This window comes from Mustela putorius, unplaced genomic scaffold (genome assembly GCF_011764305.1).
Source record: "Mustela putorius furo isolate JIRA1106 unplaced genomic scaffold, ASM1176430v1.1 tig00003846_pilon_pilon_pilon, whole genome shotgun sequence".
Taxonomy (NCBI): domain Eukaryota; kingdom Metazoa; phylum Chordata; class Mammalia; order Carnivora; family Mustelidae; genus Mustela; species Mustela putorius.
Window position 1 is genome coordinate 18,377,376 of NW_025421999.1, and position 16,520 is coordinate 18,393,895.

The window sequence follows — 16,520 nt, forward strand, 5'->3', positions numbered from 1 at the left end:
AATTTCTTTTCTGTTCTGTTGATCTGTATGTTCATCATTATGCCAATACCATGTATTCTTGACTGCTGTAGATTTCATATAATAATTTTTAAGATTAAGCTTTATATTTTCAAAGCTTTTCAAAGAAATTTCAAAATTTCTATTAAGATTTTTAAAAATTTGTTTTAGGACCTTCGCTTTTCCATATGGATGCTTGCAAACAAGGAGAGTTTTGTCTCTTCCTTCCCAGTCTGTATTTTATTTGTCATGTCTTACTGCACTGGCTACAACCTTCATTTGAACAGAAATGGTGACAGCAGACTTTATTGCATTATTCCCAGCCTTTTTTCAAAAATTTTAATTAACATTTTTTTTCTTTCCTTGCAAGTATGTTTTTTCAATTAATTTTTTAAAAATTCCAGTGCAGTTAACACACAGTGTTATATTAGTTTTAGGGGCATAATATAGTGACTCAACAATTCTATACATAACTCGGTCCTCATCGTGACAAATGCGCTCTTTAATCCTCATACCCCTCCTCCCTCCCACCCCTCTCTCTGGTAACCATCCGTTTGCTCTCCACAGTTAAGAGTACTTTTTGGTTTGTCTCTTTTTTCTTTGTTTTGTTTCTTAAATTCCACATATGAGTGAAATCATATGGTATTTGTCTTTGACTGGCTTATTTAGCTTAGCATTATTCCCAATCTTAGGGGAAAGCATTCAGTTTTTTGGCACTAACTAAAAAGCATGCTGTTAGTTTTTGTTGGTGCCTTTATCAGACTGAGGACATTCTTTCTATACCTAGTTTGTCAAGAGTTTTCATCATTAATGGGCATTGGATTTAGTCATGTGCTCAGTCTGCTGTGATGGTCATGTGATCTTTGTCTAGTCTTCTACTTACATATTACATGAATTATTTGATTTTGGGTTGTTAAACCAATCTTGCATTCCTGGGATAAATCCCACTTGCCCAGGGTGCATAATTCTTTTAGTATGTTTCTGGAATCAGTTAACTAATATTATATTAAATATTTTTATGTCTGTTCATAAGGGATATTGGTTTGTTTAGTTCTTTTTTTCTTGTGATGTATTTATCCGGCCTTGGTATCAGATTAATACTGTCCTCGGTGAATTAGTTAATAGTTGTTTTCTCCTTCTTTATTTTTCTGAAGGACTTTGGGTAGGGTGGTATTTGTTTTTTAAATGTTGATACAGTTTGCTAACAAAGTCATTTGACTGTGAGCTTTACTTTATGTAATGATATTTAGTTCCTAATTTATTTTCTTTACACTTTATAATTCTATTAAGATTTTTAAAAATTTCTTCTTGAATCTGTTTTAATAATTTTTAGGAATTTAATAGTCATTTTAGGAATTTGACTACTTCATCTAAATCATCTAATTTGTTGGCATGAAGTTGTTCATAATGTTCCCTTAAAAGACTTTTAATTTCTGTAGGTTCTCTAGGTATGCTACCACTTACAGTTTTAATTTTGGTATTTTGTGCTTTCTCTCCTTTTTTTTTTAATCCCTTGGTCATTTTTGTTAAAATTTTCTCAAATTTCTGGGTCTTTTTGGAAGACCAACTTTGGTTTCCTTGATTTCTTCTGTTAATTTTCTCTTTTCTATTTGTTAATTTCTACTCTGAGCTTCATTTTTTTTTGTTTGTTTGTTTTTGTTTTTTACCCTGGACTTACTTTTGGCTTGAATTGGCTTTTTAAGATACAAAATTAAGTTACCATTTTTTAGGTTTTTTTTTTTTCCTTTCCTTTTTTTTTTTTTTTTTTTTAAGATTTTATTCATTTATTTGACGGAGAAGCACACAGTGAGAGAGGGAACACAAGCAGGGGGAGTGAGAGAGGGAGAAGCAGGCCTCTTGCTGAGCAGGGAGAGGGATGTTGGGCTCCACCCCAGGGCCCTGGGATCATGACCTGAGCCGAAGACAGATGCTTGACAACTGAGCCACCTAGGCACCCAGTTTTCTTCGTTTTCAATGTAAGTGTTAAAATCCATAAATTACTCTGCCAGCATGCTTTGGTTGTGACTAAAATTCTGATATGGCATATTTTTCCAGGTTGGCTCAGTTCAAGATACTTTCTAATTTATATTTCCCTGTGATCTCTTTTTTTGACTCATAATATTTTGTGAATAACCTGGATTTTGCCTTCATACGTACTTGACACATATGTAGAAATGAATTAGGGGAGCAACGGAGTATGCCTTGAGATCAGCTCCCATGGTCACATACCTCTACTGCCTAGCAGAACTAAGCATGCACTCTGAAGCCAGGCCAACTTTTTTTGAATCCCATCTTTATCACTTACTGCCCTGTGACCTTGAGCAAGTTATTTAAACCTTCCTAGCCCAGTTTCCTTACTCTATATCATAAAGTTGCTGCAAGGAATAAATGAGTGATATATGTAAAGCACTTAGTGTCTGGCAAATAGTAAGTCTTATATGTTCGCTCATCAATAACCAAGCCTAAAGAGTCTCTCCCCTTTAACTATTAACAGTAGCCAGTGGAATTGGATGGAGAAAATCTATAAGCATAGTTTAAAATGAATTTCTGTGTTGTAAGACTTCTTAGGGAATAGAGTGTCAGGGTTGAAAACCAACACTTAACTTCTTATTTGAAAGGACTAAACTGTTGTAAAATATGAATATATATAGGAATTTTATTTTAATCCCATAAAAGAAACAAAAGGATGACACTTGCAACACATGCTACACAAGATGGTTATCTTGCCTATATTTTATGGCATGATTAATGTCATGAGAATCCCAAGTATCTGAGATAGTTGTAATTTTCCTTTATGATGTCACCCATCTTTAATAGTCTTTCCTTCTGATTCTTACCATTAGTGACATTTATTATACTTGATAGGATGTCTGTTTTTCCACCACAGTGTACATTCTTTATAAGCAGAGACTACAGCTTTTCATTATTATTCCTGATCCTGGAATATAGTAGGTGCTTAATAAATATTTGTTGAATATATATATATATTTATACACACACACACACACACACACACACACACATATATATATATATATACACATACACACACATATGTATATGTGAATGAATGAATGAACGTATACTTAAAGTAAAAAACTCTAGAGACATCCACTCCCCCTTTTAGGGCTGTGTGGTATTTCCTTTCAGACTATTTCTTAGAGCAGTCAACAAAGGAGCTATTTCATTGGTGAAGGTAGAAGTAACCAATGTTGATTTAGAAGGAGGAGAAATGTATGTGAGGCTTTAATATTTATGAACCCTCCTGTGGTATCTGAAAAAAAATTACTTTCCAAAGTAGATTCCCCTTAGAGGTAAAGAATACTGTGATGGTTAGTATTACGTGTCAGCTTGACTGGGCCAGGGGATACCCAGATAGCTGGCACCATTCCTGGTTGTGTCTGTGAGGTTTTTTCTGGAAGAGATTCTACAGTAGACTGAGTAAAAAGATTACCTTCACCCATATGTACAGGCATCCAATCCACAAAAAGGCCGAGGAAGGGCAAATCCCCTGCTCTTGGACAGGGGAGCTCCTGGTTCGCAGGCCTTTGGACTTAGACTGAATTATACCATTGGCGTTACCGGGTCTCCAGCCTCTAGACGGCTGACTGAGACTTTCTGACCTCCATCACTATATGCGCCAATTCCTATAATACATCTCCTCTTACATATCTCTCTATATACATTTTTCTGTTTCTCTAGAGAACCCTGACTACAAATATATTATGGTCAACTTCCTGAAATCTGTTTAACCGCAGATGAGTAGGCTAGACCAGTTAGTCCAACCAACTAGTTAATTCCGTCTGCCTTTGGATGATGATCCAAGACCCATACACAAGCCAATTCTGTCTAGTGAAATATGGGAGGACATCTGTAAGCAACTGCCGAGAAAGTTACATCTCTCCCATGAGAAAGGAGAGACTCACTATGGGACTAGATGCTATTTCTTCCTTTTAGGCACATTGTCTTATCTGGATACACCACCTGGAATAGTTGCAATAAAAGCATGAAGATGGGGGCACCTGGGTGGCTCAGTGGGTTAAAGTCTCTGCCTTTGGCTCAGGTCCTGATTCCAGCATCCTGGGATCAAGCCCCGGATCAGGCTCTCTGCTCAGCGGGGAGTCTGTTTCCTCCTCTCTCTCTCTGCCTGCTTCTCTGCCTACTTGTGATCTATCTGCCAAATACATAAATAAAATCTTAAAAAAAAAAAAAAAGGCACAAAGGCGAAGCCAGTCCAGCAGGGGCAATGCAAAGAAATGGAAGGAGCCTGAGATGTTGATGGTGATGCCATTAGGTAGTTAAATCAAATTCCGTGAATTGATACATACAAACACACATGGATTTCATATATAATTTTTTCTCAACCTTTTGAGAATAAGTTGCAAATATCATGAACTTTAACCATAAAATGTTTCTCTTTCTTAGAAACTAGGGAAATCTTTTACATAACTATATATAACTATGAAATTCAGAAAATTTAACACTGATACAGTACTGTTACTAAAAGACATTTCACTAATCGTCCCAATATTGTTTCTAGCAATACTTCTGTCTTGACAAGAATCCAGTCCAGGATGATGCATTACATTTTGTTGTCATAGCTCTTTAATCTGGAATGGCCATTCAGAATTTCTTTGTCTTCTACAAAAAAAAAAAAAAAAAAAAAAAAAAAAAGTTTAAGAAAACACATCAGTTCGGTAGAATTTCACTCAGCTTGGGTTTATCTGGTAGTTTCCCCATGATCAGAAGCAGGTTATACAGTTTTGGCAGCAACACAACATTGTTGATGTTAAGTCCTTTGCAATGCATCGCATTGGGAGAGATATAAAGTCAATTCTCCCTGTTACTCGTGGAGTAAACTTTAGTTACTTGCTTACAGCAGAATCCACCTCTGGCTCATTCTTATGACTTTAATGCCTATACTCTCAGTGGGACACAGAATCATCCTTCTTAGGTGATGGGTGGGCTGCATGGAGTCATTTCCATGATCCTGGATAGGCTTTAAATTATAGGGCCCCTTGGTAAGGAATGGGTTCAAGATGTACTTTGAGAGCTGAATTTGGAATAAGTGGGGATTGCGCCCTCAAATATTCAAGGAGCCCATTGCCAGATAATCCTAAGTCAGTGGAAAGGGTTAACAAGGACAAGGGCCATCTGGTTTTCCTTAAGGAGGGCTAAGCTTCCCCCAAATATCATTCCTTTACACCTGAAGAAGTTTTAAATGGTCCTGTTCCCATGGAATCCTCAACCAATGTAGACCTGACCTGTGATTTATATAAAAAGTAGCTGGTCCTTAATTTTCCCCACAATGGCTTCATTCTTACCTTATGAACCTGCTTTGTCAGTGTTCGCTTTGATTTATGGAAGATTTCAAACTCCCCAAATAACTATCCCTTTTCTTTTCATTAAAGTTAATCCCCACAAAGACACTTTCATCCTCTGATTAGTCATGCCCCAGTGAACCTTGCTAACCAGAGGCTAAGTTATTGATGTGTTAAAGAGGTAATCTCTAAGTCTTGGGACCACTGAAGAAACCCCAACATGTTATTTGACAGTCAGAATCTCACAATGTATTGCCTCCTTTGAGCAGCCTTGGTCGCACGCGTTCCTTGGGGTCCATAAATCTCTCTGGCCCGACTGTCTGTGAGGACTGAGTTATTGTGGGGCTGAGTTTAGGCTGCCAACACACTGCACCCCGGGGTATCATGGTGCCTTCTCCAGACTCCAGTTTCCATTCCCAGTAACATGTACTCAGTAACAAATCTATTACACCAGAAGCAGCAGCTCATTGTTTGATGTCCTGACTATGGCTTTCCTCATAAATTTGCAGCAACCCACAAGTCAACAAGACTGTAATCTCAGTGTGATACTGGCCACCAATGGCACTAACCCTTTCTCCTATCTATTGATTTTGAGCAAAGTGCAAGCTTGGCTCACCCATTAGTGAGTCTTAGATAATGTTGATGTCCTATCCGTACAGAAGAGCAGCCCACATGGAAATGTGGAATAATCCCTCAACAACAAATGTTAAGTTTGTAAAAAAAAAAAAAAAAAAAAACAAACAAACAGTAAACCTTAAACCTTTTTACACATGTGAGGTTCAGTCTGACACATATAAAGACAATGTTTCTCAGCTGGCAGGATCATTCATAGGACGGTCTGTGCCTGTGGTTTAGTGTTTGGCTTCTTCAGTGCTTACAGCAAATGGCCAGAGAGATTCCTAGTCTTTGTGACAATCTCAAACACCCACAGACATTTTTTTTTCCCCTGAAAACTGTTTCAATTGTCTCCTGGAAAGATAACAACCTCCCTTCTCCAAGTCAGCTAAGAACCACAGTCTTAAAAGAAAAACAGCGGAAAGAGGAGATCTTAAGTACTACCTTTCCAATTTACAGGCAGAAGGCCCATCCCAAGAAAACCTATTGACCCTGGCTTTGTTGTTGTTGTTGTTGTTATTGTTCAATAATACCCACGTGTTAGCATATGCTTCTGTAGGTCAGAAGGCCAGGTGGGCCCCGCTGGGGTCTAGGCCTAGGGTATCTCTGGGCTGAAACCCAGCTGTCAGCTGGACTAATCTCAAAGCTCCGGAAAAGAATTGCTTCCAGGCTCATTCAGGTTGTTCACAGAATTTAGCTCCTTGCGGTTGTAGGACTGAATGTCCCATTTCTTGCTGAAGGTCAGCCAGGACCAGCTTCTAGAGGCCGTTCACATTCCTTCTTAGGTAACCCCCTCAATCTTCCAACCAGCGACATCTTGAATCATTCCCTCATTTGGAATCCCTCTGCCTTTCTCTTCTGCCACCAACTGGAGGAAGCACTCACTGAGCTCAACATATGGCCTCTGCCCTCTTTATTGAGATGAACCCACTGATCATGAGCTTGGATGTTGGGACATTGTTAAATTGTTATAAAATTGTCTAATGGCTTATTCTCCATGTCGGTACTTTACTCATTGAGGAGCAGTTTATTTTCTTAAATGAAAATTATTTTTTAAATTGTGTCAATTACACAGAAGACAGATGATAGATACCAAAAACTCAGAGAACTGCTGTGATACTGTGATTTGTCCTTGTCTTTAGTTCTGGCGCAGAGCTCCTAAAACCCTTGGAATTTCCTAAGTGATGAGAGGGATAAAGGTGTCTAGCATGCTAATAAGGTGACTTTTGGAAAGCCACTAGGTAACCTAAGGATGGGGGCTAGTTGCCTGGGGAATTAAGCATGTGATTAGAGGGTTGGAACATTCAGCCCCACCTCCTGATTTCTGAGCAGAAGTGAAGGGGCTGGAGATTGAATCTAATCACCAACGACCAATGATTTAGTCAATTGTGCCTCTGCAGTGAAGCCTCCATAAAAACCCAAAGGGATAGCGTTCAGAGAACTGAGATCGGAGATTCTGTAGCCTGATGATCAGAAGCACAGAGGACAAATGTGCACTTGCTACTGCCATCTGAAGTTGCGGGGTGGGGGGGGGGTGGCAGTCTTGTAGGACTGAACGCTTGACCTGTGGGGTCTGACCCTATGTACACAGTGTCAGAACTGAATCGAGTTAATTGCCTGACAGTGGGGAAAACCCCACTGATTAGAACTGGGTGCAGAATCAGAACTGGATAGCTCATACCCTCCTCAGCCACCTTTCCACAATCTCACTACCTTCTCTCTCTAGAAGAAACCCCAGGTATGAGCCGGTGGGCATACCTCCAGACAACTTTTAACACTTTACATACATTTATATGCACCCCTGGAAAAGGCACAGTCTTGTTTCATGTAGGTGTTTTTATATAAATGATTACCACCCTCTACATCTAATCTGAAAGTTGCTTTTATCGCCAAGCAGTATGTTTGGGGGGTTATCTCTGGTGGTTCATCCATATGGATGTGATTCATTTCTCTGAATGTCCTGTGTGTTGTTTTATTTAGGCATTCCCCCTTTTGCTGTATACTTTTATAGTTCTCACATTTGCAAGCCGTGCTGCACTGGCTCTCTTGCGTATGCCTCCTTGTGGGGAGGCACAAGTATTTCTCTAGAGAAGATACCTACAAGTGTAATGGCTGGTTCTGCGGTAGGACCTCTGAGTTATGAGATACAGTTAAATTGCTGCCCCTGAGGACCAGGTGAGACTAATCTAATCTACAGTCACAGCACTCTAAGATCTCTCTTACTCCACATCTTCACCACACTAGAGCCCATCCCGCTTAAATATTGCCAGTCCCATAGGGATGACTTCAGTCCATCTGGTTTTTGTTTGTTTGTGTGTTTGTTTTTTATTAAAGTATAGTTGACACAATGTTACGTTAGTTTCACCTCTTTAACATAGTGATTCCACAAGTCTAATGTTATGCTCTGCTCACCACGAGCGTGGGTTCTATCTGTCACCACACAATACAACATAGGTCCTCCTTGTTTTGATTTACATTTCCCTGTGTGCTAATGAGACTGAGTGACTTCTTATATGTTTATTGGCCATTTACAGATCCTCTTTTAAAAAACTACTGCTCGGGGCGCCTGGGTGGCTCAGTGGGTTGAGGTCTCTACCTTTGGCTCGGGTCGTGGTCTCAGGGTCCTGGGATCAAGCCCCGAATCGGGCTCTCTGCTCAGCAGGGAGCCTGCTTCCTCCTCTCTGCCTGCCTCTCTGCCTACTTGTGATCTCTGTGTGTCAAATAAATAAATAAAATCTTAAAAAAAAAAAACAAAACAAAACCAATGGTCATATTCTTTAACCATTTTAAAATTGGATTATTTGTCTCTTAATGATTTACAAGCATTCTTTATACTAATCCTTTTTACTAATCTTTTGTTTGCTACATATGTTGCAAAGTATTTTCTCCCTGAGTTGCTAATATTTTAACATTGTTTATGGTGTTTTTTGTTGTATAGTTTTTTATTTTGAGGTAGAGAAATATATCTCTTTTTTTACTCCATACTTTTTATTTTGGGGGTCTGAAAATTGCTTTTAGCACCTAGCGATAAGTAACTTATCCTTCACGTAGGGTCGTAATGATAATTTCTACATTTTCTTCTCATAATTTTACATTTAGGTCTTAAATCCATCTCGAATTTTGGGAAGGTTGGAGGGCTTAAGTGGGTGTATATGATGGGAGATGGTGATTTTAGTCTCTTTCATGTGTCTATTTATTGAATAATCTGCCTTCTCCCCACTGATTTGAAAGCTGCCCCTACCTTCTTCCATATACCATATACCATATACTATATACTATATACCATATAACCTACTGTAACCCAAGTCATGTGAGTTTGCTCCTTGATGAGTCACAGAAACCACACCAAGTAGTCATTGCACAAAGGGAACTTCATTTGCAGCAAGTAAGGAGATGACAGGCAGTAAGTTCCAAAACCATGACTCCTCAAGCAAGGGTGAATGGGTTCCTTGTATTTAGGGCTAGGGTGAGTATTTAGGAAGGGGAGAGTATCATCATACATGCAGGTGGGCTTAAGGTCGCACATGTGCCTTAGGGAAGCATGCCTATTCACACACTGTGTGTTATGTAAATGAGGCTTGTGCTCCTCTTTGGGTGGAGAGTTCAGTATTATAATGAGGAGGTAACTGTCAATCCCTCCATGGGCTCCTCCACAGCCATTGAACAGGCATGAGTCGGACGGGGCTCGAACTGGTGGGAAGGGCCCCGGGCCACTGGGGCTTTTCATCTGGGCTGGTGTTATTGCATGAGGGGTAGTTCTGGTTTCCATCAGGGGATTCTATGCCCGTTGGCTCTTTAGCCTGAGTCAGATATAAACTTGACTCGGGCAAGGAAGAACTTGAAAGAAGAGCTTATGGAGGGATGCCTGGGTGGCTCAGTGGGTTAAGTCTCTGTCTTCAGCTCAGGTTATGATCCCAGGGTCCTGGGATTGAGCCCCACATCGGGCTCTCTGCTTGGCAGGGAGCTTGCTTCCTCCTCTCTTTCTGCCTACCTCTCTGCCTACTTGTGATCTCTCTCTCTCTGTCAAATAAATAAATAAATAAATCTTAAAAAAAAAAAAGAAGAAGAAGAAGAAGAATGGAAAAAATGGAAAAAATGAGAGACAAAGTTGGGGGAGAGCCAAAAGAACTTAAGAACTACTAATGGTGGCAAGGCTTAAGAACTCCTAGTGGCCTGCTGTCGACTAGAAGGCTGACCAATAACAGAAACAGTCCGCTGACACGTATCTTGTATGTTACATGCATCATATACTGTATTCTGACAATAAGTTCAGCTAAGAAAACGTTATCAAGAAAACTGTAAGAAAGAGAAAGTACATGGACAGTACAGTATTGTATCTATTGAAAAAAAAATCCGCCTCTCAGTGGACCCGCGTAGATCAAATCTGTTCTGTTCAAGGGTCCCCGGTATATAACGCAAAACGCAACTGAGCATCTTAATGCAGCTGGCGAGGAGCGCCAAGGACGCTGAGAGAGTGACTGCATGGCCCCCGGGGTAGCCTTTTTGAGCCAAGCTGGAGCCAAGAGCAGAAGGATGAAGGCAAGAGCAGGAGCATGACCTGGGAGAAGCCCCAGATCAAAGGCCTTGAGGGGGGAGGGGTCATGGTCTTGAGGATCCCACGGAAGCCAGCAAGGACACGAGAGCCAGATCATCAGAGGACTGCAGGCCACAGTACGGAGGCTGGGTTGTACCGCACTTGGCAATGAGAAGCAGGGGGAGGCCAGGGAAGGGAAGAACTATGCGCTTATTAGAACAGGTTCTTCACAGCAACAAATCTGGAAGTGGGTATCATCTAGAGCTGTCACCTCCTGTGGGTTTTTAAAAAGATGGTAATCATCATTTTACCGTTTTCCTGTTGCTACCCTCTCCTTTGGTTTCAGTCTCAGTCTTTCGTAGGACAGTAATTCCAGTTGAACAGGACATCACTGTACTGTTTTTCTTGAAGTCAGCTGATGAATAAACCCCGTTCTCTTCATTTTGACGGCTGGGTAGCAGCTTTGCCGTGTTCTTTAGCTGGATGGGGAAAGAAATAGAGGGAATGAGCGAATGAAGATTTCGTTTTCCTTCCTCCCGGCCTGGAGATGCACTCGGGCTTTCATGTGACAAAGGTGAAGTCTGCGCTGAAAATCAGTGAGACTGGCATCAGCCTGGGGGTGGCCGGCTCTGTCTCAGGTACGGACAGGCAAGCACCGTGGTTTTCCGCTTTGGATCTCCTGCTTTGGTACTGAGACTGTCAATCAGTAGGATCCAATCACCCATGGCCGGGACTTCTTTTCTTTAGCTTTTCATAAACCTTGGCCAGGCTCCACAGCAACTGGTAATAAAAATACTCAGTTACTGTAGATGGGATTAAGTGTCATGTTTTGTTATGCATCAGAAACTGATTTTGAAACAGGAAGCAAAAGGTAAGACCAGCTCTGGAGGGAAACGTATTAACAATGGAATCCTCCATTACCTGTCACTGGGAGTGGTCTTTCAAAAACCGCTTTTGCAAACCATAAAAATACCCAGTAAATCTTCATGTTTGCAAAGGGCAATATTAAGAACTCTGGACTCATACTGGTTCTGGACACTTTATTTAGCCTGGAAGCCTCATTTTTCCAATCTGTAAAGTGAAAATAATTGTACCTTTTCACTGGGTGATGGGAATAAATGAGGTAATACACTATATGTGTGTGTGTGTGTGTATATATAATGCATTTTAGACTTGTGCCTAGGGTTCCTCTGATAATGTTGTTAGTCTTATTTCTGAGAGGAAAAGGCCAGCCTTTTCTACAGGAAATCTGAATGAAAAACTACAAACTACAAGAAATCACAATGAAACTGTGTGTTATGGGGCACCTGGGTGGCTTAGTTGGTTAAGCGTCTGCCTTCAGATCAGGTCATGATCCCAGGGTCCTGGGATGGAGCCCCACATTGAGATCCCTGCTCAGCTGGGAGTCTGCTTCTCCCTCTCCCTCTGCCACTCCCCATTGCTCATTGTCTCTCTTTCTCTAATAAATAAATAAAATCTTTTAAAAGAAGAAGAAGAAGAAGAAAGAAAGAAACTATGTGTTAGGCCTGGAGAATATATGGAATGCATGTTCCAAAACATAGTGACTGTCCTCATACATGTTCCAGCAACATGATCATAATCGCCGGTCCGGCCTGTACTCAGTGGTCTGAAATTGAGACCAGGGCTCACTTTTGTGGGCTCAGGTCCTCTTCCCCGCTCTCACCTCACCCCATCCATTCATCTGATCTTGTCCCTAAATATTGATCGCTTTTTCTCTCTGCTTTCCAGCCTTTGGTTTAGACCAGGGATTGGCACACTTTTTCTGAAAAGTGTGAGATAGTAAAGATTTTTTGCTGTACCAACCATACAGTGTCTATTACAACTACTCAACCCCGTGATCCTAGCACAAAAGCAGCCATAGTTATGTAAAAGAATAGGTGTGACTGTGTTCTAATAAAACTTTATTTATAAAAACAGGTGGAGGTCCAGATTTCATTCAGAGGAGGTTGTTAGCTGGCCCCTGATTTAGACCACCATGATCTCTTGGAGGTTAGGAGTATGGTCCTGCACTGCAGGTCTGATCTAATTCTCTCACCTTCAATTTAAAATCTTTCAGTGGTTTCCTTCCTTCCTTCCTCCCCTTCCTTTTTTTTTTTTTTTTTTTTTTTTTTGCAAAGGGTGGTCTTGAACCCTATCATTAAAATCACTTGACTGCTTTTCTGAATGCATCGATCGACACTCCTCTCCAGAGCCACTAAAACAGAGCTGGATATTAATGAGTATCCCTTGGAATTCCAATGCAGGAGTTCTCAAAGTGAGCCCATGGACCCCTGAGGGTACCTCGTGTGCTTTTGGGAGGTCTGTGATGCAGGGAAGAATCATGAAGTGTGTTGAGGGCGGGAAGAAAGCCTTATGGAGAAGGTGATACCTGAATAAAGGCCTGGAGGAGGAAGTGTATCTCTGCAAGGAATATTCCAGACAGAGAGAAAGCCCCCAGGCTGCCATGAATGGTGAGGAGGCCAGTGTGGTTGCTGTGTGTGTTGTGGGCCGGGGCGGGTGGGGGGGGGGTGGTGAGGAAGAGGGAGCAATGAGAGAGGAGGAGACAGGGCCGCAGAGGAAAGGGGCCAGACAGATGGAGTAGGGCCTTGGAGGCCATTGAGAGACTTGGCTTTCTGCTCAGAACAAAATGGGAGCTGTTGGAGAGTTTCAGGTCAAATTATGCAAGCTATTCCAGGAATTCTAGCCATCTCTTCCTCCTTCCTCACACTCAGTCTGAGCATTTATCTCTCTCCCCCTGTGGGCTGCAAGTCCCCTGAGGATCCAGGCTCTCTGTCTTACCTGCAGCAGTGCCAGCCATGCCCTGGGTCCTGTGGGTACTCAACAAGTAGTGATGAATGTCAAATGCTTTTGTTTTCCTCCGTGGCTGGATTCTGATTTTAGTTTGGTAAAAACCTCTTGAGAAAGAAAACAGCCTTTTCCAAATAAACATGAAAAAAAAATAGTCATTTTTCTATGCGAAGCTTAATAAATGACATATTATCTTTTTTAAAAAAAAATCCCACCATCAAAAACACTTCACCAGAGAATGAGAAATCAACATGCCTTTCCTTTGTGATCATAAATAAATCTGAATTAAAAAATTAGTGTTTTCCGGATGCGATTCTGTGGCATTAGAAAAGCAAATCCCTCTTTTCTGTAGTGGGCCATTAGGGAGTTTCACAATTCTCTTTTCCGCTCTTCTCAGAATGTGGCTGGCCTCCCGTGTTGTCGCGTCCCCTCCACCTCCCTGTGAGGATCTTTCTGGGCAGCGCCTTCCTCAGCACCATCTAAGGAAGGGTTAGGCAGTTGGCACTGACCACACCAGTGTTCCCCGGCCCGAGACTCCACGGCTGGACCGCGGGGGCTGGGCCGTGTGGCTCCCGCTCTTCATTCTGGCCCAGTATTTTCTTCCCCTTTCTTTCCCTAGAGTGGACAACCAGTCCTGCCCCTGGGACTGGAAACCTAGGGAGGCGAAACACACCTGCCACCAGGGACTGCCCTTCCCCACCCCCTTTACTTTCAAAAAGGGGCATGAGGAAAGGAAAGGCGCCCACGTTGTTTTCCAAAGCTTGAAGCCTGACAAACTAAAGGTGGGGATTTTAAGGAGGAAGAATACCACAGCTCAAAGAAATTATAGTATCCTAGCACACATATTTGTGTGCGTGTTTGTAAGTGTGTGGTCCCTGGGGCTTTTGTTCCCACCAGGAGCTGTCCTTTTAATCTGTATTTGCAAGAAAAAGCCTATTAGTTCCTCTTGCTCTGTGTGTAAGAAGTCATTTCCCTTGGGACGGCAGTTTTCAGATGCGCTGACGAGGCGTTTCCTTAGAGCAGGGGAGACTTCGAATCCCTGCCTCTAGACTGAAGGTCTGAATGTGCTGTGCAGCCCACAGGGCGGGGGCCGGCGGGGGCCGGTGCGGGCTGGAGCAAATGCGGTCGGTCCAGCGGCCTGCACACGGCTTGTCCCGCGGAAGGAGTGTTGTTAGTATTTGTTCAACAGAGGAGTGTGAGGTGTTAACATGATTGACAGTGCTAACCAATGTGCTTCCCAATATTTCTTCTACCCCTTAACCCTCGCTGCACCCCAAGGAAGCGGCCACTGGGAGGCCTTCACTGCCCCAGGGAGTGAATGATCGGAAAGACAGGGCTTTTGAGGGAACTCGGAGCAGAAACCACTGATTTGGGCAAATTCCTTATGAATTAGATTTCCTGAGTTAGTGGAGCCTGAGTGGGGAAAGCACTCTGCCATTGTTCCTAGAAGCCGTGTCCCAGGCGGAGAGCTGGCAGCCCATCCCACAAGAGTGTTTGAGGAATCTGAGAGATGAGACCCGGAGGTGGGTACCAAGAGCCCAGAGGACATGGCTGGGATGGCCTCACCTGGGAGTTAAAGAATGTTCCCCATGAGCCTAAGGGTGGCATGGAAAGGGGGAGAGCCTGCCTCTGTGGGCGCAGCAGCAGAACTGTAGTGGACCCCCAGAGAGCTAGCAACCACTCCCCCAGCTGCCTCTCTACTGCTCAGAGCAGAACACAGCGGGGCCCAAAGCAGGCACTCCACTCCACAACCATTGTATTAATGGATGGTGGCACTCCACTCCACAACCATTGTATTAATGGATGGAGGTACTCAACTCCACAACCATTGTATTAATGGATGGAGGTACTCAGGGAATAGTCTAGTTTTCCACTCTTCCCTTGGCTAAGTTGTAACCCATTTTGTGTCTGTTACTCATTTATAAAGCAGAGACAATCTTTTTTTCCCTCAATTTTATTTATTTATTTGAGAGAGAGAGAGAGAGAGAGAGAGAAAGAGTTGGGGGGAGGGGCCGAGAGAGAGGGAGAAGCAGATTCCCCGCTGAGCAGGAGGCCGGATGTGGATGCGTGGCTTGATTCCAGGGCCCTGGAACCACGGCTGGAGCCGAAGGCAGACACTCAACTGACTGAGCCACCCAGGCGCCCTAGGCTGGAGCAGACACTCAACTGACTGAGCCACCCAGACGCCCTAAAGCAGAGACATTCTCACACCTCACTAGAAACAGGGAAAAATAGCCTCCGTGTACCCTGCGAGACATTGTAAAGAGGGCCCCGACACATAAGACATGCTCCCCGAACCCAAATACATACCAGTTGGGAAAACAAGGCTCAGGGAGTAAAAGGAGAAAAGTAAGTACAAAGAAGAAGTATCCAAGAGTCAGATGAGGCCGACCATCATTGCTAGGAGAAAGGAGTGAAGGGAGCAATTAGGCAGGAGGAAGATACTGACGTACGAGTAGGGTTGACACAAGAGGGGCAAGGGTGTAGGGAAGGTATGGTTGGAGACAGGAACTCAATGAGCAAAGAAGGTGAAGCGGGAATGAGCCCCGAGTGTTCCATCTCAACAGACCCGCAATCAGAAAGGCTGGAGCAGAGAGTTGATGACCTACTTGTGTGACTAGAGAGAGAGGCCAGCCAACTTCGACAGTTCTCAATGCCAAGCTGAAGAGTCTGGACTTGGCAATGGAAGCAGGACCCATGACCTATTTTGCAGGGCTCAAGGCAAAATGGAAATTGGGGTTCCTTGCTCCAACATTCAGAGAGTCTCAACACAGGACCGCAGAGCATTCAACCCCACGCAGGACCCTGGGGCGCAGGACCCAGAGCGACGGCCGACTGGTATCCCCATGACGCCCACGCTGCCCTGTGTGAGCATTAAGAATGCATCGCAGGGCTTTGAGACCAACATGCGGGATTTCGATGGTGCCTTAGAAAGAGGAGCTGGTTACCTTCTAGGTGGGTGAGGGCAGGACGTGGTGGAGGGATACCTAGTAGGAAATCACTGGACTCGCCCGGGTTGCGGTTAGAGCACAGAGAGGTCGGTGGTTGGAGGAATGGGACAAAGGGGCACATGTGTGTTAGCAGGGGTCACTGTCTCTAGGGGTGGAGTGGCTTACACCACCCTGATGTCACTGCTCCACTGGGTCCTGCAGAGAGCTGGAACCGCGGAGAGAAAGAGGAAGTGTGGGAAAGGAGCTGGTTTGGGGAGATTGGCGAGGGGTAAGCGGACTCCCTCATGCTGAACA

The 16,520-nt window shown here is 43.2% G+C and overlaps 1 long non-coding RNA gene across 1 annotated transcript; it reads right to left on the reverse strand.

The window, feature by feature from the left end:
- Positions 1-4,244: 4,244 nt before the first annotated feature.
- LOC106006799 lies at positions 4,245-13,749 on the reverse strand. The gene is made up of 3 exons (XR_001181068.2): positions 13,267-13,749; positions 10,779-10,946; positions 4,245-4,638 (listed from the first exon to the last, which is right to left on the reverse strand). It is a non-coding gene; the product is annotated as an uncharacterized LOC106006799 (long non-coding RNA).
- Between the last annotated feature and the right edge of the window lie 2,771 nt (positions 13,750-16,520).